Below are 26,075 nucleotides of genomic sequence, written 5' to 3'. Positions count from 1 at the left end.
ATATATATATATATATATATATATATATAGGGTGTTTCGGATAAAACGTCCAGTGCTTATAAATCAAAAACAGCTGAGAAAACCAAGATGAAACAAAAACTGAGATAGGCAACGATGATAAAGCATATAAGTGGTGTTGTGATGACCCTCAGGGCGCTCCGTGAAGCAGGGGCTAACTTCAAATATTCAAATAGGTACATTTTGTGAGTCATATCTTTTTAAATGGTCAAGTGAAAAGAAACAAGGTTTGTTGCAAACAATGTTCGGTTTGGGCCACCATTTTGAATTAGCGCGATCGGGAAATGTCATAGAGTGCATTGAACACAGCGTGCTTTATTCCCACAAAAGTTATGATTCAATACATGTTCAAATTTGAAAATTTTAAGTTGGCTCTTGGGCCCCCTTCAAAGATATATATATATATATATATATATATATATATATATAACATGAGAAAACTATTAAAACCATTTATCCGCCATTGTAACCTCGAACTGAGCCTCTGTTGTATTTTAACCAATAAAAGGTTCTTTCTCAAAATAGAGATAGAAAAATAAAGAGGAGCATTTATGTTGGCACTTCTTTCTAACTTTTAAATTAATCAGTAAAATTCAATGAAATTTTGAAAACCACAATATCGATAGGGGACGTGTTTCAATAGTTTAACTGACCCTGCTTCAAGACTCGTGGTCTCTGATCTCAGATCAATAATCTGGAAGCATATAAGGTCACCCCTTCTGAACTTTGGCAGACGTGCGTTGATCCACTTCCTAAGGTTAGTTTGTGAATATCGTTCCCTCTTGCGCATATAAAATTGACAAGAATGTAAATTTCGGGGATTTTGACCGATGTTATCTTCTTTGATTAGGCGTTATTACGTTATACAATTATGTAATTAAAAACGAGAATGTATTCCCTTTCATAAGATTTTGATACCATGATGCACTAGTTTTAGTATTTTGGAAGTATACATAGGACAATCCTTTAACTTCAGAATTTGTGAAAAAATAAAATTTGGTAAAAGTTACCCAGGAACAAATAATATATATATGAATTGCCCAGCTTGCCTACCTCTACCGATAAAAATGAAATAAAGAAACTTATTTACCACGTGTTCATCCCGTAATTGGTTAGTGGATACTTTATCTTCTTTGATGAAGCTTTATTTCATTATATTCTTATGTAATTGAGTACAAGGATCAATTTTCGTGTGTATGACAAAGGTATATAGATGCAGTACACAAAAATTTTAGAAATGTTATATAGAACCACACCTTATATTTGGGAATTGGTAACAAGTAAAAATTGATAAATGTGCTAAATGACTCAAATACATAAATCTATAGTTCGTTTACCTCGCATCTTTAGATGAAAAAATGAAGTCAAAAATATACGTAAGCAACAGATCCGAAAATTTAAATTAGCTTAAGGCAGTATTTTTAATGTATCTCTCCAAGGTCAATTAAAATAAGGATTTATCACGTTATATTTTTATTTATTTATATATATAGTTGTCATTTGTATTTCGCCGCAAGGTTCATTGGCCGCCCCTTAAACCTGGAAATTGGAAATTGCTAGAAAATAAAATTTTGTTAATCTTCTTTAGGAGTCAAATATATGCATTCTGAAACTTTATTGGTCCTGCTTTTATTTTGCTTTGTGTAAAAAAGATACTAAAAGTTCAAAATGTCGAGGTGATTAATTTTTCCACTTTAGTCATTCTGAACCAGAAGTTCATTATCTTTCATTGGACCTGGATAAACGAATACTCGGACTTATATTTCGGGCGAAGTATATTGGATCATTCACATAATTTGGGAATAGTGTAATGATAAATATCGGTACATAATTCTTCAGGGTTTGGATATATTTTTTGTATATTTGGATGGTCATATTAATACTTTGCATTGGAAAATTTGTTAAAAATTCGAATTTGTACCTCATCTAAGATATATAATTTTATTATGTCATATGATCATATGCATGCGTACAAGACACAATGTAAGGTCATTTCTGGAAAAATTATCTTTAGTGAAATTTGCTTGGTGATTTCTGCATGTAAGTCTAATTCATGTTCTTAAAACCTGACATGGTATTATTGTAACCTACTGATTTGTGCACCGGTTTCAACGTATCCAAAATCCCTGTAAATAGTTTTCTTATAATTTTAAACGATCAAATCATATAACTCCATACTACAGAAAACTGGGCCGTTTGAAACTTGCCTATGGACGTTATCTGCATCGACTTACACTTCTCTTTAAGAGTGTGCTTTCAATAACCTTCCTACTTATTTCAATGATTGCAAACATTTAATTATCATTGCGATCACGATGGAAGATCAGGTGTAAATAACCTCCTTTCTCTTTCCCTATACTCCTTAAATATTACTTAAATTCGTTCTTTGCATCCACTATCCGTGCATAGAATGATCTTCAACCTAGCATACGTTAATCATACTCTATCAATCTATTCAAGAAGTGGGTCAAGCAGACCATCCGTGGGTCTCTCTAGGTTACTGATATCTGACTCAAGAATTTTAGAAATGATCCAAAAGATTAATCAAAAGATTGCGATCTTGGCCAATAATTAGTTTTTGAATCAAAGGCCACAAAACTTTTGAACGGCCCCTAAATCGAGTTTTCGTATTTTCTACGGAATAACCACATCATACTGAATTAAGTGATAGTTTGGGTTCGGCTGTACTTATGTAATTCTCCAGATATAAGGCGTACAAGAAAATTTTTGATTGAAATGTATTGAATCTTTTGATCCAAATATGCTTATTTTTATTCTTATCTTTATTTGTTTCATTTATTCTTTAAACATATTCAAATATAGTATGTGTGCTGATTTGTAATAATCTATTTGTGTGCATGTGACATATGTGTGTTTGTGTATGATTGTGTGTGTAATGTTTGTTGTCATTTCAATGTGTGTAATTTCAATCAGTGGCGGACCCAGAAATTGTTTTTGATGGGTGCTGGAACAAAATAATTTAGAAAAACACTGGAACTCATTTTTGCTGCTCAGGTTTAATACTAATATATAATACACTTGAATATAATTAAAATATGTTAGTTTATGGAACCTAAGAAGTGGTGTTACCTGATATTCTACCTCCTCTATTTAAAAGGTTTATTTTATTAATATTGTTACATTGTTCAATGTACCTCATTATAATATTTTTTCCTGTCTTCTTAATAAGCTAGGATTTTAAAAATCTTCGGGAGATACATGAAATATTTTGTAACAAAGAACACATTTCACACCAACTTCACGACAAAACAGAACTAAAATATACAAAAATGTATATATCTTTGCTTCAATCATACAGAAATTGCATTGCTTATGGAATGTTTCTGCGGATGTCTGTTTACAATTTAGTTCGCGATTTAGCTGTTAAGGCCATAGACACTCGTCAATGAAAAGACCAGCAGTTAATATCTAAAGCCAAACACAAGAGGAAGCCTCGATCATCAATTTACATAGTTCAGATGAAAACTTATTTATCATTTCAGGAAAATGGTCAGCATTTTTAGTGTGAATGACTTTAAATTTCCCTTGCTTTGACATTTGGGAGGCTTCAGCCTCGAGTCCCCCCTTTAAATTCGCTACTGATTTCAATTAGTATTCTATAAATACTTGATATTGTCATATTAATCAAGACCATTGCATGGTCAAGTGGGAGACAAACCATGATTAGCCTTAACTTTGACATGTAAAATAAGACTAAATAAATAAAAAATAAATAAGGTTTGAACTGAAAACAGATTTACAAGAATTAAACAAGAAGACAAAGTATTTGGAATGTAATTTAAAGACTTCGACCTGCAATGCATATATGCTGTATATAATTTATGATTAGTGTGATAATAAACCCAACATCACACATGAATAATGCATATTTACGATATTATCAAAACCAAGCTCATTCTGGAACTGGAAAGTTTTATGTTAGACCACCTTATCAAGTTGGACATGGTAATGGAGGTTTTCCAGGAATATTATTTCGCTTAGTCATTCCCTTAGTGAAACAACGTACTAGAACTAGAAGAAAATAATTATAAGAGTTTGGAACAAACGTTAATAATGACAACTTCATTGATAACCAACCTACTAATAAACTCTATCATCAGCAATTGGGGAAACTAAGTCCACCTTACAACAAAAAGCTAGAAATAAACTCGAAACTATGTTGGGAACTGGAAATTATTAAAGGAAAGAAAGGAATGCACGTTTCTTCTTCAATCCTTTTGTCATTTCACATCAACAACAAGAACAAGAATAAGAACAGGACTAGAAAGAATAAAATGCACAGAAAGCAAAGGAAGTACGTCTTAAAAGAAAAGAAAATTAAAAGGCGACATTTTTGGTTATCATCACCATCATCATGGCTTTCTTATATCGTCAACCACATCAATGTGTAAGAAGTTATAAAAGTAAGTATTTACACATTAAAGATAGAATGTATTTGCTTTTTATTCCTCATGTGCCTCTCAATCTTTAACATTAATTAGTGTGTAGGCAGTAGAATTAGGTTACTGAGGTATGATGTTTTCTTTTCAGCTTCTATAAAGTTCTATACATTTCCCCAGGTTCTATGGAAACAGTTAATATTTAGTGTTTTAAACCACTCAGCGATGGTAGTAAGAGAAACACTGGATGGTTTAAAATTATCACTCAATTATATTGTTTTAAGGGAATGGCCAAGAACGAACTAAAACGCACAGATTTTCGACGTGAAACTGTTGTTTTTCACAGAAATATATTGAAATATAAACTACGATTCATGGATGTTTAGTAGTACAAAACAATAACAAGATCTCATGAGGTCATATATGGAAGGGCCTGGCTTTGATATTCTAATTGATTCATTTGTTGTGTAGTTTAAAAATTGTTCTAGACTAATTAAAGGTTAATTTTGAAAAAGTTGAAGAAGTATTAAAAATATCAACAAAAATGTAACATACGACAAACAATCACATCAAAGATGAAGAACCGAAACGTTGGATGATGGTAAAGATAAGACTCATTCAGTTAAGTTTATTTTGAGTTTAACGTCCCTTTCAGCAGTGAGGCTATATGAGACGTGGGCCTACTGACTAACGTGGAATCCGAACCACACGAGCTCCCGTCGGAAATCGAATCCGGGCCTCCCACGCTAAAGGTAAGCTTCATTTAATATATAAGAAGTTCCAACTTGAGGCGTTTACTGTAATTATGCATATATTTCTTGCAGAAATCAAGAGAAGATCTGTCGCATATGAACATTCCTCTTCCATTTTCCACTCTATTCCTAAATTAGGCAAAGACGTATGTCATGAAAAAGGGATACATTTTTTTTTGTTTACAAGGAGGAGTCATATATACACATTATATTGACATATGTAGTCTACGAGTTTTACTAATGTGATTATTATTATCCGCCTGTGTCTAACATTTCTCATTACTAATTGTGAGGTTTAAAAAATTCTCAAAATTGTGGCCGATAATGAAAACAGTAAGGGTTGCGCTAAACGAAAATAAATGAAATGATCTTAGCATTCAGCCGTTAGAAAATTATGTAAGTAACGGACTATATCTTCCTCAAACAATTTCAAAATTAGCAACACCATAAACAAAGAGGAAGCAATTTATTCTGTAAAAGTTCTTCAACATCTTTTCTCTCAAACTGAATACAAGTCTTCCGATCTAATTTAGGGTATTTAGTCTAAGATTTAATTACAGTTTGTACATATTTTCCGGAAAATACATTTGCTAGTGGAAATAGAATACTCAAGTGTATTGCAGAGACTATCATCATATGAACTAAGTTTATATAATTGAAACCAACAAATTAAAGAAGAAGAATTATTGTTAACAGAAACAATAAATGATATGACTTGTCTCCTGTTCATAGAAGTTAAAATAAGATACGTGTATTATTATTATTATTATAGTTATTTATGTCAGCCCTTCTACTATTTACATTTTAAAATCGAAACTAATCTAAAATTAGAATATAGTTATTGTTATACATATATTTTCCTGCCTGTTAAATTACCATTGAATTTTCATCATTGCAAGATACGAACAGCATCTTCAAGTAGAATGCTTTTGAAACATTACAGTAAATATTTGAAAATGAAATGAAATCTTTAAGTTTTATGTCCCATGGTTATTCCGGCTAGATTAAAGGAGACGGTGATGACGAGGAATGAATGAAATGGTAGAAGAACAAAGTGAGAGAAAACGGGAGAACCCGGGAAACCCCACTCAGACTAGGATTGTCCACCACAAAGTTCACTTGGCGCGAGCTGAGATCGAACCAAGGAACCAAGGCACCAGAGGTGAACGCTCTACCACTGCGCCACCGCGGCACATAAATATTTGAAAAGATTCAGCACATATCTACATTATAACTAATGAATTCGCAAACTATATTTTGGAACTTAGTGTAGTCCATTGCTAAGTCTTGTTTATCAAAGTTAACTCATACTAAAAATAAAAAATGTGACCCTGATCCTACATACTTCACAGTATACTTTTGAGATCAGTTATCACTGTTACTTTAAATTACAAGAAAATCATGTGCACAAGTCCACCGTATGATCAGAGTGGAGATAATGTGATCAAGAGAAGTTGAAGGTATACTAAATCATCATTCTTGGCTCGATGAACACAGTCCCTGCAAAACGAAACAAACAAAACTTCTTAATTGGAAAAAGAAAAATGAAATGAACTGAAATCTCTGAATTTAACGTCCGATGATTATGCCATTGAGACTAAAGGAAACAATAATTAAAGCAAATTAATGGTGATGGAAGAATTGGTGGATTGAGGAAGTGGAAGGAAACAGAAATACTCCGAGAAAATCCAGGGTCATGATGTTGTCCACCACAAATTCACTAGGCTGGAGATCGAACCAGGGACCCTTTACACCAAAGGTAAGCACTCTATAACTTTTTTTTTAAAATCGCCCCAAGCGGAGTATTGTTCGCGATGGGCATCTCAAGCACTTGGACTCGAGCAACTAATGGGCTTCACCTTTACAATTCACCTAATGCCTCAGACCGCTCGAATACACCCACTGGCAATCACTGAGCCAGAGTGCCCCGTGTTGGAGAACTACGTCCAGCATTCATTACCTTTCTTATTAACTATCAAATTTCTAATGTATTTATATGTTTCACCCTATAAGTACGATCAACAGAATTTCGTAAACGGAACCTCAATACAACATAGTTTAACCTGTTTTAAGATAAGAGATTGAGAAATCAAAGTTCATCTCATATAGTGTAATATTTAGTGCGTCATTCGCAGCCAAGACTGTGGAATATTGCCTCCATTGAGAGACCTTCTCCACTTCTCCTCATTCTAACATCTTTCCCTTTCTGGAGAGGAGATCTTGCTTGTCACACTGAGTATATGTTGAAATTGAAATCAAAACATTTGAAACAGTCAGAACCTGGTGAGGATTTGAACCTACGTCTCCCGAGTAGAAGTTCAATACGCTAACCACTTACCTACCACGTCACTTCGGCTTCCACATAAGTTATTAACTAGTTAAAATCGTTTCATGGAAGACTATACATAGATACTATTGATCTATAAGGAGACGTTGCTTATGTGAGTGCCACAATGATTTATTCCAGATTTCCTTCTTTAACTCAAAAACAAGTTATATAGACCTTCATCAATGAGGAAAATATCACAAAACGTTCTTCAAATTGAAGTTACCTCATAGTTTTTAACGATGGTCCAGATTTACGTTACTACCGTTCTTCCTCTCCTTAACTTCTAATTTCCGAAGAAGAAAAGACAGCAAAAAACATTTTCACATTGTTTTGAATTCTATCAATACATGCAGAAAGAGTGTGTGCTATGTTTATTTAACATAACTACTAGTTTATTTTCTTATCTTTATATGAGGAACTGATGGCAAAGGGTGAAAGCAGAAAACTGCTATTTCAGTAACCCGGGTTCGAATACCGGCGTAACAATTATTTTTTCTTTATTGGAAGGTATTGTTTACGTAATTGATATTATTATTATTATTATTATTATTATTATTATTATTATTATTATTATTATTATTATTATTATTATTATTATTATTATTATTATTATTATTATTATTGTATGAATTTCGATGGCAACTGTCGCCGAATATTAGAAAGTGAATATGGGAGAACTATGAAAGAAAGTAAATAGATGCGCCTAATTTTATTATAAAATTATTTGGCGAACGTATTTGATCTTATCCCAAACGATTATCGTCGAATATACAGTACATGGTTAAAGGAGCACTCTGTTCGTGAAATTAAACGGACTGAACGATTTATTGCTCTATAAGGAGACGCTTATGTAAGTGTCACAATAACTCACTCGAGATTTCTTTTTTTAAACCAAAAATAAATAAATAAATAAAACTTATATAGACGTTCCTCAATGAGGAACATATCACGAAACGTTCTTTCAAGCTAAGGCTACGCCATAATTGTCAGCGACGGTCCAGATTTACTTTACAATTCTTTAGGTATGGGCACGAGTCGAGCTAAAACTAGACTCGACTCGAAACTCGAAGCGAATGCGACTCGAGTTTCAAGTCGAGTCAAAGGTAATTTTCTCGAGTCGAGTCCCAAGTCGAGTCACTGTTCTGACGTCGAGTTTCAGTCGAGTTGAGTTTGATTAATGGCACGCTCGTTTAGCTCGTTTTAACTCGTTTTGAAATCATTACCTGATTAGGCTGGAAAGCGAAAGCTATGAGAAATGTAAGCAGCAATGTGGAATATTTTTAGTGTTGCTCGTGAGGTGGGACATTGCTCGCATCTCGTCTCGTTTCGATTAACAAGACGACAATGGATTTTTATAACGAGACAGCCTCAAATGTCGTAAGCACTGACATAACTGTATACTGTATTTCTTACCACCAAGGCTACACTCTTAAAAATTTCCTTGCTCAGAAATGAGAAAAATGCATGTTCAAAACAAAATAAGTAATGTTTACTCATATTTGAGGGAAAATGTCTCATTATTTCCAAATGTTTTCATTTGTGAGCTCAAGGCAAATTTTCAGGTTCCCATTCATGAGATTTTCTCACTTCTTAAAAATGAGAATGGAATAGTGCGTGATTTGCAATGTCATAGATGATTAAAAAATAACGGTAACAATCTTACCGAAATAATATTACTATGTTTTACTAGGGAGTAATATTGCTAGGGTTTAATTACTATTCAGGAAACAAGATAAAGGATTTCAGCTGTAGCAGAGTGCGAATGGATATGAGTACGCAGTAGGTGATCCAGCTGAGGTGGCGTATGGATACATGTCATGTGACAGCGGCGAGGAGCAGCATACTATCAACTTTCGAACGTAAGTTTGGGTGAATTGTAAACATACAACCATAGACTAAAAGTTACTGTAGTACATTCGTTGTGGTGTCGAACGCTGACCCCCCTCATATAGGGTATATAGGCTATAGCAGTCAGGTTGGCTCCTTTATGTATCAAAGCTCAGTACTCAATTCACATAATAACGAGTGCACACTCTTAAAAATTTCCTTGCTCAGAAATGAGAAAAATGCATGTTCAAAACAAAATGAGTAATTTTTACTCATATTTGAGACAAAATCTCTCATTATTTTCAAACGTGTTTTCATTTGTAAGCTCAAGGCCAATTTTCAGGTTCCCATTTATGAGATTTTATCAGTTCTTAAAAATGAGAATGAAATAGTGCGTGATTTGTAATGCAATACATGAGTGAAAAATAAAGGTAACAATCTTACCGAAATAATATTACTATGCTTTACTAGGGTCTAATATTGCTAGGGCTTAATTACTATACAGGAAACGAGATAAAAGATTTCAGTTGTAGCCGTGTGCGAATGGATATGAGAACGCAGTATGGTGATGCGGCTGAGGTGGCGTATGAATACACCATACCATTACGAAAGTCGAGAAAGTAAACAGCATGTGAAAATAAACATATAGATATATCAGCCAACATTCTTGGAAGTTACTACCTGCGTTTTATTAAAATTGATATTGTAATGTAAGTTCATTTAGTTTAATGGTGGAACACTATTGTGGTAATTGATCCTAGTTTACAGTAAGAACAAAGGTAAAGAATAAATGGATCAATTACTGTAATTATTCTTTTTGTTATGTAGTAATAAGTAAAATGGGTACAATGTTTTACACCCCTTCCCTTAGTTATAAGGTGCAAAATAGCTTATATATGGAAACAAAGAACACGTAAATCATCTGTGAAGTTAGAAACAGCGTTGAAAAAAGTGTGATTTATTATTATGGAGCTGTAATGCAAAGGTATTTTGTACTGATCACCTAGCATAGATTGGCGCCTCCTCTTTTCCTCACCTGTAATCTTTCTAATGACATACATTTGCTGGTTATTTGTGACATATAGTCACTGTGCGAATTGAATATTTCGTGCAGATTGATTATACGTATCCATACAACAATTCATGAAATATATACTTCTTTCTGAATTTACTTTCTGCACTTGCATTTCCAGGTGCAGATTCACTTTAAGATGTCTTGTTACACCAACCAACCTGCGCTAGATAGTCACTAAAATGTACGAATGCTATCTAACCGAGTCAGGGCAGGAGTGTAACGGGAGTGCATCCGTATGAAGCAGGCGCGTCAACGATGCTGGTTATACGGGTAAAGGAGGATTATGAAACTCACTGTTTTTACGATACAAAGATATATTTTTGATAAAGTCATTTGTTTGTTACATTGAGGTGTACACTTACATTCGCCGGTACAGATTCACTTTAGGAGGTCTTGTGCTACAACGCCAAACAACTAGGTGGCCACTTAAAAGTATGAATGCTATCTAACCGACTCAGGGCAGAAGTGCAGCAAGGAGACCCGCGCAAGGGGACGTCCGTAGGGGCGCGTCAGCCATGGCGGGTATACGCGTAAAGAAAGACTCTGGGAAACCACTCTTTTGACGATGCAAAAATATGTTTTTTTAAAGTCATTCGCTTGTTACATTGTGCTTACATTCCCCGGTGCAGATTCACTTTAAGATGTCTTGTGCAAAATACAACCAACATGTGCTAGGTAGCCACTAATGCTATTTAACCAAGTCAGGGCATGTACGCAGTATGGTGCTGCGCGGGGTTGCGTCCGTAGGGGGCAGGCTCGTCAGCGATGATGTGTATGCTCGTAAACAATTATTATAAAAAACACTGCTTTCATGATACAAAGATATCGTTTTTGTGAAAGTCATTTGTTCGTTACATTCGTCGCACGTCATATTTCCTTTATTGATTTACCACTACTTATCTTATGGGCGAATACCATACAATTTTCGACCTTCATTAATGTATTTAAACGTAAATACGCATATCACAGGTAAGAGCACACCATATTTTGATTACTTACACACTAGTCCATTAAAATATTACTACAAATTTCTTCTGTAAATTTTACAAATATGTGGATTCGTATAATCAATCTGTACCGAATATTTTTCCCAGGGGAAAGATGTATTTCACCTATATATGTATCCAATTTCACCCATATACGCATCCAGTCGTCACTCACGTACACTACCTATATAGATAAAATTTGAAAAGTTATCTCTACCAAGGATGAAAATTTTCTCCAGGGGCGTTAAATTTTTTCTCAGAGGAGAAGTCATTGGCATCCCCCGTCAGTTCGCACACTGCATATAGCAATATACCCATTCGTTATTAATTTATCGTAGGGGCCACGATGGCTAAGTGGTAGAGCGTTCACTTGTGGTGCATGAGGTTCTTGATTCAATCCCAACTCGAGGCAAGTGGGCTTTGTGGTTGATAAACACAGTGTGCGTGGGTTTTCTCGGGGTTCTTTCGTTTTTTTTCACTTTCTTTATTCCTCTATCTTATTTATTCTCATCACCAGCGTCTCCTGTAGCCTACTTGATACAGCAGTGGGACGTAAAAACAAAGATTTCATTTTTTCTTAACGTCTCAAGATTGTGCTCCAAGGCTAAGGGAGACAGTGATAAAGATGGATAATAATACTGTAGTGAAAATGAGGATATTCGTTGCTTGGCAGTTTTTAGAGAATTTATCTGCTTATTTTTTTGGTTTGTTGTAAAACAAATATTTCGTAATATAGGAATGAACATTTCTTGAAATGAAGGTTTAAATATGATATATTTGAAATATTATAACTGTAGGTGTTTATTTAATATGCATTCTGTATGTACTTATCGTTTGAATTTTTTGCATGTTTATATTTTGTTTATACCCTTTTCCGTTCTCCTTATCGTATTTGAGAACCCTGTTTCTGTGCGCCGTTTCTCGCTTTGGAGAAAGACATTTCTCAATTCTTTTTGAGAAATGTTTCTCAATATGGTGGTTATATGCCTCATTTGCTCAGATGTTTCTTTCTCAATTTTAAGAAAGAATACATTTTTTCTCAAATTTGAGAAAGCATTTGCACCCCCAGAAATGAGACATAATTCCTCCCGTTTGAATCATTATTTCTCAAAATGATTTGAGAAGATCGAAATCTCACTTTTAAGAATGTATTACTCGGTGCACAGATAAGAAACGGATGTTCTCAAATGCGAGGATTTTTTTCTCGAATTTAAGAAACCATTTTTAACAGTGCAGCAATAACAAGTGAAGACGGGTTACTGCCCCGTAGGGCACGTTGTTTTCTATGTTACAATAGAACGGGGAGGCATGTCAATGTTTTACACCCTACGCCATTCGTTATAATGTGCAAAATAGCTTATGTACGGAAACAAAGAATACATAAGTCATCTGTGTAGTTAGAAACAGCGTTACAAAACAACGTGCGATTTATTATTATAGAATTGTAATACAAAGATACTTGGTACTGATCATCGAGCATAGAGTGGCGTCTCCTTTTTCTCACCACCAGTAATCGTTTTAATGACACACGTTTGCAGGTTATTTGCGGCATAGTACTGTACGCATTTGCTCTTAATTTAACATAGAGGCTGCGGTAGCTCAGTGGTAGAGCGTTCATCTCTGGTGCGATGAGGCCCTTGCTTTGATCCCAGGATTCCCAGCTCGCGGCAATTGGGCTTTCTGGTGGATAAACATAGTGTTCATGGATTTTCTCAGGGTTCTCCCATTTCTTCCCACTTTCTTCATTCCACTATCTTTTTCATTCTCATCATCATCGTCTCCTTTATCCTACCCAACAAAACTGTGGGAAGTAAAACTGAAAGATTTCATTTATTTTTTAATCCAACGTCCCACGATTGTGCTTCAAGGCTAAGAGAGACAGTGATAGAGATGGATAATAATGGTGTAATGAAAATGTGGATGTACGTTTCTTGGCAGTTTTTTCATGGGTTTGTGACCTTGTTTCCAATCTGAATTGAATCCTTCATTTGTGAGAGGCAGAAACTGTCGCATGTCGCTGCCGTAATGAAGGTGGAAGGTAGGGGTGAGTCCTGGAACTCCGGACCTTCCCCGAAATCGCTACTTTTATGTAAATATTATCTAATTTTAGGTGCAATTTTATATATTTTAATACAATTTGCGTCCTCATTGTAATATGCCATTACAGTCTAGTGAAATTATGTTTTTAATAGGAGGGTGCCCGAAATTTTTTGCACCGACTGTACTTGACGTTTAACAAAAAATTTCTGGCTGTTCAGATAATCCGTAATTTTATTTGTTATTCTATTTCAAATTAACATGGAAAAACTGTAAAAAAATTCATTAGGAATTATAGTTTTGGGAATTAATACCTTTATTTATATTTTAAATTAGTTATAAGTTTTGTATATGGATATGTAAATGGATTATTACAATTCTTACGGTGTCAGTGCTATCCGAAAATATAGGTTTACTATTGGACGGAACTTTCCAGATCAAATAACCAATCTAAAATTCGACAGAATTTTCAGGACCACCCTTCACCTCTCTTTTAGATACCTAGGTCCTTCTAAAATCTAGTTTAATCCAGATTTTACCAAATTTTATTCGTTTCAAAGCCCCACCGCCAAAATGCTTAGTTTTGATTGGCTGATAAACCCACGCTATGATATTAGGGCGCAATTATTCCATTCTACGCCGGAAAATCTCGCTGACAACAGCGAGATTCGGATCGTCTAGCAGCAAAAACGTTGAAAAGGAGTGAGAAAGCTGCAAACAAGGTAACATTTGGATTTCATTAACACCTAAAATCGTTGGAAGTCTCTAGGAGCCAAAAAACTATTAAATTTCATAGTCAAAACTGGACTAAAAAAAAGCTGAAATAGTAAGTGCAACAGTGACGCCATGTTTTCATCTGCGGATCGCTATGGACAGGATTCAACAGTAGTGTGATTTCCGTCTTTCTTTTCCCAAAACCGGTTCAGAAGATCAGTGTTTCCCATCATATTTCTACCTCCCAATTTTCCTACTAATTGAGGGTTACAAGACCTGTCCATTATAGATTTGTTTATGTAGTTAGTGAGTGATTTTTTTTTAATTACATACATGGCGGTATTTAATTTTGTGGTAGTCAGTCCAGTAATCACAATGCACGGGTAAATTTCAGTAAGGGCTCCTATCTGACTCCCAAATTGGGAGTACGGCTTCCAGCGGGATGAGTTGAACATTCAGTTTGTTCCGGGTTCCTGCCCCTTCAGGGCAGGGGTCCTATTGCTAGCTAATACTCCGATATGTCCCCTCAGGGCATTAATTAAACAGGTTGATTTCAAGAATATGATTTAGTAAATATAAGAGCCAGTTGGCCCTGTTCATTTCTTTTCCTTTCGTTACCTTTCATAGAGCCGATTTAACATGGTAAAATCTGAATGATTTCTGTGTATATTTATTAGTATAACATGTATTAATGTAGTGTGTAGTATGAATGTGGCATGATGTGTCTTGTAGTTCGAGTAGTATGTGTATATTTGTAATGTAGTATCAGTGGTAGTGGTAGTTAAGTGATGAAAGAGTGTGTGATATAAGTAAACATGGACAGTGTAGTATTTACTATGCGATAAATTCTTTATTATTCCGTCATTAAGTGAACTCATACACGATATTTAATAGTGAACGTAATATAGTATAATGATTCCGTGTACAAGGTCACATTCCGTTGTTCAAGGGTTGATTATATCGTCGCTAGCCCTAGTGTCAAAATTCAGTACTAACCGCCATTCTTCCGTCGAGGTGCTTAGTGATTTAGTTTTCATGAAATTGACCTTTCTTTCCGAAATAAAACCTAGAAGGTATAATTCACAGCCCATATGAATGTACAGTTAGGTCAAGTGACCCAAAATTAATATATTCTGAAAATTTCAACATTCTGCTTAGTCTAGAACCTGAAATATTTAAATAAATAAACAATACGTAAATTTTTAACAGAAGTCGGGCGATATGATGCTAGTTCTTCGCTTTGAAAATATATTAAATGTCCATTTTTCTTCGTGGCTGTAGAATTTCATTGTTGATGCAGAATTTTATAAACATTAAACATTATCGCAGATAATTCTATTTTCAGTGAACATACATAGGATTTTTTTTTCGTTCTTAATAAAGCTACCAGGTATTACATAGTATTGTGTGTATGGTGAAAGAGTCTTGAGTTCGAGTGAGGTTGTCGTGCGGTGATCAGAATGGAAAATGTTTGTAGTGATTATAGATTTTAAAGTGTTATGATGAAATGTGTATATGGGCTGGGCGTAGATAGAGGAAACAGGGTGTTCGTAAGATATAGCGTCGTAGTGAATGAAAAGAATGATGATACGAATATTATATGAATATTATTATGAATATGAATATGAAGTATATGAATATTGTAATAAATGAATATAGTAGATAGAACACCCATATAGTTAAATATATAGTAGCCCAGTGAATACTTCGCCGCGTGTTGATATATAGATATTGAATAGATACGTGTAACTACAAACATTTTCCTCCACGTTACCTACTCGAGCTAGTTTACAATGTGCATGGAGGCGACAGCTCTGATAGGGTACAGAATCAAAACAATTAGTTATTGAAATTTATTTTCGCGTACCCGGATGTCGACCCCTAGTCCCTTTAAGTATTTTCATTTCTTTTCTTAGTTTAATTAGACGAGGGAAATTAACGACATCCCAGACTGTGGCGTGTCTGCGCGGGGTAGCTATCGGTGAGGTTTGGCATAGAAATCACCGATCCAAAATTCAGTTTATTTAATTTTTTTTTTATTTCGGCAAATCATTAGTTAGGGATATCTTAGATAATACTTCTATTCTAGTTTCATTACTGTCCTCGAACCTTCTTAGTTTTTCTAAGGGGTCGAATATTTTTTTTTACTTAGAGATTTCAAAATTGGGGACGCAGTTACCTGGTCCCTTTCCCCCTCTCCTTTTATCCTGCTGGTCTGGGCCGGATACGGGGATCGGATTTCAATCTTACAAGCAAACTCTTGTGGGATTGGGATCTGATGGACACAGAACTTGCATCCTTGGCAGCAGGGCGCCCCTTGAGTCTACGTATTTGAGTAGACCACCCTTTTTGGCATGTTAAGAATATTTTGGCTATGGATTTTGTTGAGAGCAAAATTCGACTTCTAACTTTGTAGCGTTAGTTATTTCTCACTTAAGTCTTTGGCGCCCCTATTCTTCGTCTTCCTCCTTCTCTATCTCTCTCTCTGTCTTCATTTCTTTAAGTTTTTTTTAATTTTTTCAACCTTCCCCCCCCCCAAGATTTTGAACTTGTTACTTACGATTTATTTAACGTACAACTCTGATCTGAAATTACCAGCTGAGACGTTGCAAGACACGATTCATGAATGGAGTAGATAATGATTGGGTCCTCCATCACATTTTGACCTATCGCTGAAATGAACAAAGACTTAGTATTTGACGACACTTCGATTACGTTCTTTCACCGTCGTTCCTCTTAAGTTTTTTTTAATCCGTTGGTCACTTTCCTTTCCGTTTTGGTTTTCAATTACTTTGTAGCTAACCTGGGCCCAGAAATTGTATTTTGATTTACCTAGTTATATCTAGAAATGCTCTGTGTTACGTGCCTGCCTCACAAAGTTTTTTTTTTCCTCCTTCATGATTTAAACACGAATTGATTATATAAAAGTTAAAAATTTATAGACGCGCGGTATCAGATAAAATTTAATTTGTTTCCAAATGTAATGTTGGAAGTCATTTGTTTTCTTGGACAATGTTGCAACCTTGTAAAATTTTATTGTTGGGGATGATTAATTTAAATGTGTGCGCATTTATTATAAATATATATATATATAGAGAGAAATAAATACTTCGAAATGTATGTGTAATTAGTATGTGAATATGATGTTAAAGTAAAAGTATGATATTAAATGTATTATGAATATATGTAAGAGCGCTCGTGTCTGTCCCCCTAGACGTGTATTGGTTGCTATAGTTTACCAGAAGTCTTCCGACGAATTTAAGAATGTAGATTTTGTTAAGAATACCGCCATGCAATTAAGTAATTTTCCTTTTCTTCTGAATCAATGTAAGTGATAACCTCTGTAATTATATAATGGCATGCATTGAAAAAATATCGGCAGGTCTAAACGTAACCCACATCATAACAAATATTATCCCTGAACAATTAACCTAAAACCATTGTGGAAAGTGTACCTTGAATCCGTCTCACCTTCATATGTATCCTGTGACTTGACCAGTTTTTTTTTTTATCCTCAATTTGAACCATCATACTCCGTACACCTGTGGAAGATCATTTTTTTTTTTTAATCCGAACCATGTATAAACATATACGAAAGTGATCCTAATGAAAGGTCTCGTGAAGTGTCCCAGTGTTGGATAAATAACTTGAAATTATTCGATTAATAAATTTGGAAATAGACCGTCTAAGAGGAGAAACTTCCTCTAGTGAAAGTTATTTTCTCGAAATCCCTAGATGGGTATAGACGTAGCAGTGTGCGATTGCAGATATAAACTGTTACCAGTTACAAACCAAATATAGACGACGAATGGTTTTGTAAACCAATAGATATATATATATATATACATATAGAGATATATATAAATGACCACAAACTAAGTTAAATGGAGCGAAACGTTTTGGACACTACGACTAGTGCGTGAGTTGTGATTTGGACGCTCGAAATTATTAATATTTTAATATCTCGACGTGAGGTAGAGACTCATATAAGTTCTAATACACCAAAAAGTTTTTTCTCTTTCCTCTTTGTCCAATTTTTTTTAAGTGAAATAAGTTTTTTTTTGCGTATGTCGCAAATCATCATTTTGCTTTAGCATGCCTAAGATATGATACGTGTAATTACTTTTTTTTCTTTCTTTTTCATTTGTCAATATGATTGAATATATAAAAAATTACTAAAATATAACACTATGTACTCTATTAATATATAACCAAGAACTTGTGCTTTTAATATTTTCGTCATAATTATATGTTTGTCTTTCTTTTTTCACTATGAATGTAATAAACCATTGGTACCCTTGTAGTTAGTTTGTTTCCTTTAACCATATATACACTGTCCTGAGTGAGTGAGCGAGTGAATGCATGATAGATTTAATATAAGCAATTCTAGTGATATCATTTGTCATATTAACATCTGTAATATATGTGTCATGTTTTAATATATGTGTTAAGGTAAATAACCTAGGTCATGAAGGACCGTCACTAACGGTTTAAATCGGCTCGAGGAGTGAAGCAAAAATAGCAGGATAAGCCTAAATACGACATCTTTCTTCCAGGAAGTTGAGACTTCGATTGATACGATACATAAATTTATATTGAGTTTATAAGTTTGATTTTTTTTTCCTTGGCTAATTCATATGTGTGGTCGATCCTAGAGAACAGAGTTCAGATGCTGGATGGTTATCAATCACCGGTTGGAATAACATTACAAAGAATTAAATTTCACCTTTCTCGTTTCCAGGTCTAGGCCTGGGCAACCCCACGATCGTGGTGCCTGGAGCTAGGTCTGGGTGGTATGAGGGAACATGTGTCTATTCCGAAGCATTCCAAAATTGATTAGTTGTTAATAACATTTAGAATGATTCATCTTTCAACGACTTTCCCGACCTTTTACTATAATTCCGGAATTATCCAGTAATCTGTTTCTTATTAAAATACCCTATTTCTTTTCTTTCTTCTTTACCTACCTCCTTCTCTTACCCTTCTATTTTCTTCTCTTTCTTTCCTATTTCTAATTGAAAGAAAACGGAGTCATGATTGAGAGTAGTCGCTATTGGCACGGTCAATAAGTTGTTTAGATGAGTTTTCTTCGGGAGTCCGATATGAAGTAATTAACAATAACAAGAAAGTTTATTGGAATTTACTCTATTGGAAAATAATCTGGATTTCAATCAGTAAGTGATCTTTCGTAATCATCCTCGTTTAAAAAGAAAGTTAATATTTAGCGACTACTCCTCTTCTCTACGTTGCGTATTATTTTTTCTTCGTTTATTTTTTTTGTTTTCTTTCAATTTTGGCGACCGTTGACATCGGACAGTTACCATGGAAACAATTGTTTTCCCTGGTAACGAATCTGAAATTATTTATTAAACACTGTTTAGGATCGAGCACATATTGACTTGGCCACAAAGATGAATAATTAAAAAGTCACAGTGAGATTAAATAATTATAGTCATTGGCTGTTCTGCTATCTTTGTCTCTCTCTGTAGAAAGGGGGAAATGAAGGAATTTGTCAAAGTAAATTCTAAAATTTGAAAATGCTGGAAGTTGACCCAAGGAGGGAATTAGATAGGAGTCCCTTAATTTATGAATAGTACCTGATTAATAAGTCTTGTTAGTCGATAAGTATATAATTGCATGTATTTATATTGTGTCTTTTTGGGTCGAAGCTATGGCAACCAATAGAGAAGTCGTATCACACGAGAACGCGGAAGTCTCATGTACACAATGTACATTAGAAAGTAGTGAGAAAAGAGCTCGCGTCTCTCGTAGGCTAGTGAGGTGTCACGAATGTGGGCTGAAATGGATCCATTTCAGTTGTATTAATTTAGAGGATACTGCTGAAAATGCAGAAAAGGTCCGGGCTGGTGAGATAGTCAAATATTGTAAAGAATGTGAAGGGAAGCTCCACCAGTCGCGTGAACCCATGAGTTTATCCTCTGAAAAGGAAAATGAACATCCCGATTCGGACGGTGAACGAGGGTATAGTACCCCGAAGAACCGAGGCCAAATATCTCCAGTGGAGATATCTGACCTCGATGATGATGAAAGAGATGGGGATCCAATTGGTGATAAACCCAAAGAAAAGCAAAGGAAGACTGGGTCATCTAATAATGACGCTCTCCTCCTTTCATTGCAACAAATGCTACAGGAAATGAAACGCGAAATAAATGGAAAAATAGATAATAATAGCCTGGAAATGAAACGCGAAATAAATGAAAAAATAGATAATAATAGCCGAGAGATGAGACGCGAAATGAATGAAAATAGCCGCGAAATAAATGAAAAAATAGATAATAATAGCCGAGAGATGAGACGTGAAATAAATGAGAAATTTGACACCTTGAAACGAGAAACCGAATCTCGATTCGAGGTATTAACCCAGAAAATCGACAACATATGTTTGGACTTTGCTTCCTCAATAACCACATTGAGGCAGCAAACGTCTACTGAAATCGATTTCGTCAGATGCGAGGCTCAACAGTCCCTAAAGCAACTTCAGCAGGAGACTGAGGGTAAATTAGATAATGTAAATTCTGAAATCGAACAAATAGATACCAAATTGCACAAGATTAACAATAAATTAGAAACACAGCAGGCCGAAATTGATAGTTTAAAGTCAACTTTGTCAGACTTATCATTGGAAACCAAACTGGAAGTAACTGACCAGAAAATTTCGAAAATTCAAAACGAGATAGCAAATATTCAAAAAGAAATGACGAAATCTAGTCGCGAAAAATCAGAGGTAACCTATCCTTTCCCCGGTAGCGATTCCTTAGAAGTATTACCTGCGATAACAACTACTTGTAGCGCAGGAAAAGAAAATTTAATGTCGGTTGATGCACGGGATATTGCGACGCACTACCCCATGCATCGGTCAGAACCAAAGTCGTGGTTCAATTCTAATAGTGTGCCGAATCAGTCGAGTGTTGTGACGACTACGGTCACTAGCGTGAGTGCTCCCTCCTTACATGGAGGTATACAATCGCATAGCGTGTTGCCGGGAAAAGGAGATGGGTGCCATTCTGAGTCGTTGTTCATGGGTGCGATTGGTCCGGGGATGAAGCCCAACATACTCAATACGACCAACAGAATCCCTTTCACTTACATGGGTAATTATAACACCGCTACTACGTCGTCGGTGGTAAATCCGGTGACGACTCCGATTGTGCAGGAGAATATGTTAATTCCCAGTAACTATTCCCCTGCTTATGTTAGTATGAGCTCTAAAGTGTCCCTCCGGGACATCGAACGTTTTCCCACGTTCGATGGGAACATTGCTAACTGGTTACCACGTGTTTTCCTGCTACCTAAAAGGTGAACTCACAATTTCCAAAATCGTAAACTTTTCAACTGTACTGAGGACAAAAAACGGGAACTTCTATCTCAATACCCAAAGTGAATGTTACACTGTCTCATTTGAGTGTATGAGAGTATGAGTGAGTAGTTAGTTTATTAATATTAATACATGTTAATTCTATTCAATAAAATTTTGTTATTCAAACAAAATTTTTTTTAACGACGCCGGGGAACTGTAATATGCCATTACAGTCTAGTGAAATTATGTTTTTAATAGGAGGGTGCCCGAAATTTTTTGCACCGACTGTACTTGACGTTTAACAAAAAATTTCTGGCTGTTCAGATAATCCGTAATTTTATTTGTTATTCTATTTCAAATTAACATGGAAAAACTGTAAAAAAATTCATTAGGAATTATAGTTTTGGGAATTAATACCTTTATTTATATTTTAAATTAGTTATAAGTTTTGTATATGGATATGTAAATGGATTATTACAATTCTTACGGTGTCAGTGCTATCCGAAAATATAGGTTTACTATTGGACGGAACTTTCCAGATCAAATAACCAATCTAAAATTCGACAGAATTTTCAGGACCACCCTTCACCTCTCTTTTAGATACCTAGGTCCTTCTAAAATCTAGTTTAATCCAGATTTTACCAAATTTTATTCGTTTCAAAGCCCCACCGCCAAAATGCTTAGTTTTGATTGGCTGATAAACCCACGCTATGATATTAGGGCGCAATTATTCCATTCTACGCCGGAAAATCTCGCTGACAACAGCGAGATTCGGATCGTCTAGCAGCAAAAACGTTGAAAAGGAGTGAGAAAGCTGCAAACAAGGTAACATTTGGATTTCATTAACACCTAAAATCGTTGGAAGTCTCTAGGAGCCAAAAAACTATTAAATTTCATAGTCAAAACTGGACTAAAAAAAAGCTGAAATAGTAAGTGCAACAGTGACGCCATGTTTTCATCTGCGGATCGCTATGGACAGGATTCAACAGTAGTGTGATTTCCGTCTTTCTTTTCCCAAAACCGGTTCAGAAGATCAGTGTTTCCCATCATATTTCTACCTCCCAATTTTCCTACTAATTGAGGGTTACAAGACCTGTCCATTATAGATTTGTTTATGTAGTTAGTGAGTGATTTTTTTTTTAATTACATACATGGCGGTATTTAATTTTGTGGTAGTCAGTCCAGTAATCACAATGCACGGGTAAATTTCAGTAAGGGCTCCTATCTGACTCCCAAATTGGGAGTACGGCTTCCAGCGGGATGAGTTGAACATTCAGTTTGTTCCGGGTTCCTGCCCCTTCAGGGCAGGGGTCCTATTGCTAGCTAATACTCCGATATGTCCCCTCAGGGCATTAATTAAACAGGTTGATTTCAAGAATATGATTTAGTAAATATAAGAGCCAGTTGGCCCTGTTCATTTCTTTTCCTTTCGTTACCTTTCATAGAGCCGATTTAACATGGTAAAATCTGAATGATTTCTGTGTATATTTATTAGTATAACATGTATTAATGTAGTGTGTAGTATGAATGTGGCATGATGTGTCTTGTAGTTCGAGTAGTATGTGTATATTTGTAATGTAGTATCAGTGGTAGTGGTAGTTAAGTGATGAAAGAGTGTGTGATATAAGTAAACATGGACAGTGTAGTATTTACTATGCGATAAATTCTTTATTATTCCGTCATTAAGTGAACTCATACACGATATTTAATAGTGAACGTAATATAGTATAATGATTCCGTGTACAAGGTCACATTCCGTTGTTCAAGGGTTGATTATATCGTCGCTAGCCCTAGTGTCAAAAGTCAGTACTAACCGCCATTCTTCCGTCGAGGTGCTTAGTGATTTAGTTTTCATGAAATTGACCTTTCTTTCCGAAATAAAACCTAGAAGGTATAATTCACAGCCCATATGAATGTACAGTTAGGTCAAGTGACCCAAAATTAATATATTCTGAAAATTTCAACATTCTGCTTAGTCTAGAACCTGAAATATTTAAATAAATAAACAATACGTAAATTTTTAACAGAAGTCGGGCGATATGATGCTAGTTCTTCGCTTTGAAAATATATTAAATGTCCATTTTTCTTCGTGGCTGTAGAATTTCATTGTTGATGCAGAATTTTATAAACATTAAACATTATCGCAGATAATTCTATTTTCAGTGAACATACATAGGATTTTTTTTTCGTTCTTAATAAAGCTACCAGGTATTACATAGTATTGTGTGTATGGTGAAAGAGTCTTGAGTTCGAGTGAGGTTGTCGTGCGGTGATCGGAATGGAAAATGTTTGTAGTGATTATAGATTTTAAAGTGTTATGATGAAATGTGTATATGGGCTGGGCGTAGATAGAGGAAACAGGGTGTTCGTAAGATATAGCGTCGTAGTGAATGAAAAGAATGATGATACGAATATTATATGAATATTATTATGAATATGAATATGAAGTATATGAATATTGTAATAAATGAATATAGTAGATAGAACACCCATATAGTTAAATATATAGTAGCCCAGTGAATACTTCGCCGCGTGTTGATATATAGATATTGAATAGATACGTGTAACTACAAACATCTCAGGTTCTGACCCCTGCACCATAATATCACGCGGACCGGAGGGCGATATATAGTCGGACTATGGTAATACTTTGTAGTTTAATGTGTTATAGTAATAATCAACCATAGTAATACCATCTGATAGAATGGGTAGCATCATATAATCGCAGACTAGACATATCGAATAATAAATTATGAAAAGACAGTAGCAGTTATACAACAGGGCTGTAGTGAATTATATTTTCTGGTCGGTTTTTTTTTAAAATAGAATATCCTGCTCCGTGAGATTTTTTTTTTCCTCCACGTTACCTACTCGAGCTAGTTTACAATGTGCATGGAGGCGACAGCTCTGATAGGGTACAGAATCAAAACAATTAGTTATTGAAATTTATTTTCGCGTACCCGGATGTCGACCCCTAGTCCCTTTAAGTATTTTCATTTCTTTTCTTAGTTTAATTAGACGAGGGAAATTAACGACATCCCAGACTGTGGCGTGTCTGCGCAGGGTAGCTATCGGTGAGGTTTGGCATAGAAATCACCGATCCAAAATTCAGTTTATTTAATTTTTTTTTTATTTCGGCAAATCATTAGTTAGGGATATCTTAGATAATACTTCTATTCTAGTTTCATTACTGTCCTCGAACCTTCTTAGTTTTTCTAAGGGGTCGAATATTTTTTTTTTACTTAGAGATTTCAAAATTGGGGACGCAGTTACCTGGTCCCTTTCCCCCTCTCCTTTTATCCTGCTGGTCTGGGCCGGATACGGGGATCGGATTTCAATCTTACAAGCAAACTCTTGTGGGATTGGGATCTGATGGACACAGAACTTGCATCCTTGGCAGCAGGGCGCCCCTTGAGTCTACGTATTTGAGTAGACCACCCTTTTTGGCATGTTAAGAATATTTTGGCTATGGATTTTGTTGAGAGCAAAATTCGACTTCTAACTTTGTAGCGTTAGTTATTTCTCACTTAAGTCTTTGGCGCCCCTATTCTTCGTCTTCCTCCTTCTCTATCTCTCTCTGTCTTCATTTCTTTAAGTTTTTTTTAATTTTTTCAACCTTCCCCCCCCCAAGATTTTGAACTTGTTACTTACGATTTATTTAACGTACAACTCTGATCTGAAATTACCAGCTGAGACGTTGCAAGACACGATTCATGAATGGAGTAGATAATGATTGGGTCCTCCATCACATTTTGACCTATCGCTGAAATGAACAAAGACTTAGTATTTGACGACACTTCGATTACGTTCTTTCACCGTCGTTCCTCTTAAGTTTTTTTTTAATCCGTTGGTCACTTTCCTTTCCGTTTTGGTTTTCAATTACTTTGTAGCTAACCTGGGCCCAGAAATTGTATTTTGATTTACCTAGTTATATCTAGAAATGCTCTGTGTTACGTGCCTGCCTCACAAAGTTTTTTTTTCCTTCATGATTTAAACACGAATTGATTATATAAAAGTTAAAAATTTATAGACGCGCGGTATCAGATAAAATTTAATTTGTTTCCAAATGTAATGTTGGAAGTCATTTGTTTTCTTGGACAATGTTGCAACCTTGTAAAATTTTATTGTTGGGGATGATTAATTTAAATGTGTGCGCATTTATTATAAATATATATATATAGAGAGAGAAATAAATACTTCGAAATGTATGTGTAATTAGTATGTGAATATGATGTTAAAGTAAAAGTATGATATTAAATGTATTATGAATATATGTAAGAGCGCTCGTGTCTGTCCCCCTAGACGTGTATTGGTTGCTATAGTTTACCAGAAGTCTTCCGACGAATTTAAGAATGTAGATTTTGTTAAGAATACCGCCATGCAATTAAGTAATTTTCCTTTTCTTCTGAATCAATGTAAGTGATAACCTCTGTAATTATATAATGGCATGCATTGAAAAAATATCGGCAGGTCTAAACGTAACCCACATCATAACAAATATTATCCCTGAACAATTAACCTAAAACCATTGTGGAAAGTGTACCTTGAATCCGTCTCACCTTCATATGTATCCTGTGACTTGACCAGTTTTTTTTTTTTATCCTCAATTTGAACCATCA

The 26,075-nt window shown here is 35.1% G+C and overlaps 1 protein-coding gene across 4 annotated transcripts in view; it reads right to left on the bottom strand.

The window, feature by feature from the left end:
• LOC145662855 (uncharacterized) overlaps window positions 1-26,075 on the bottom strand; it is a 426,736-nt gene that overhangs the window by 335,788 nt on the left and 64,873 nt on the right. The window lies entirely within an intron of this gene.

Source organism: Thermobia domestica, chromosome 10, assembly GCF_964235325.1.
Source record: "Thermobia domestica chromosome 10, izTheDome1.hap1.1, whole genome shotgun sequence".
NCBI lineage: Eukaryota > Metazoa > Arthropoda > Insecta > Zygentoma > Lepismatidae > Thermobia > Thermobia domestica.
The sequence above is the reverse complement of the archived record's forward strand: the minus strand, read 5'-3'. Positions and strand labels throughout refer to the sequence as shown.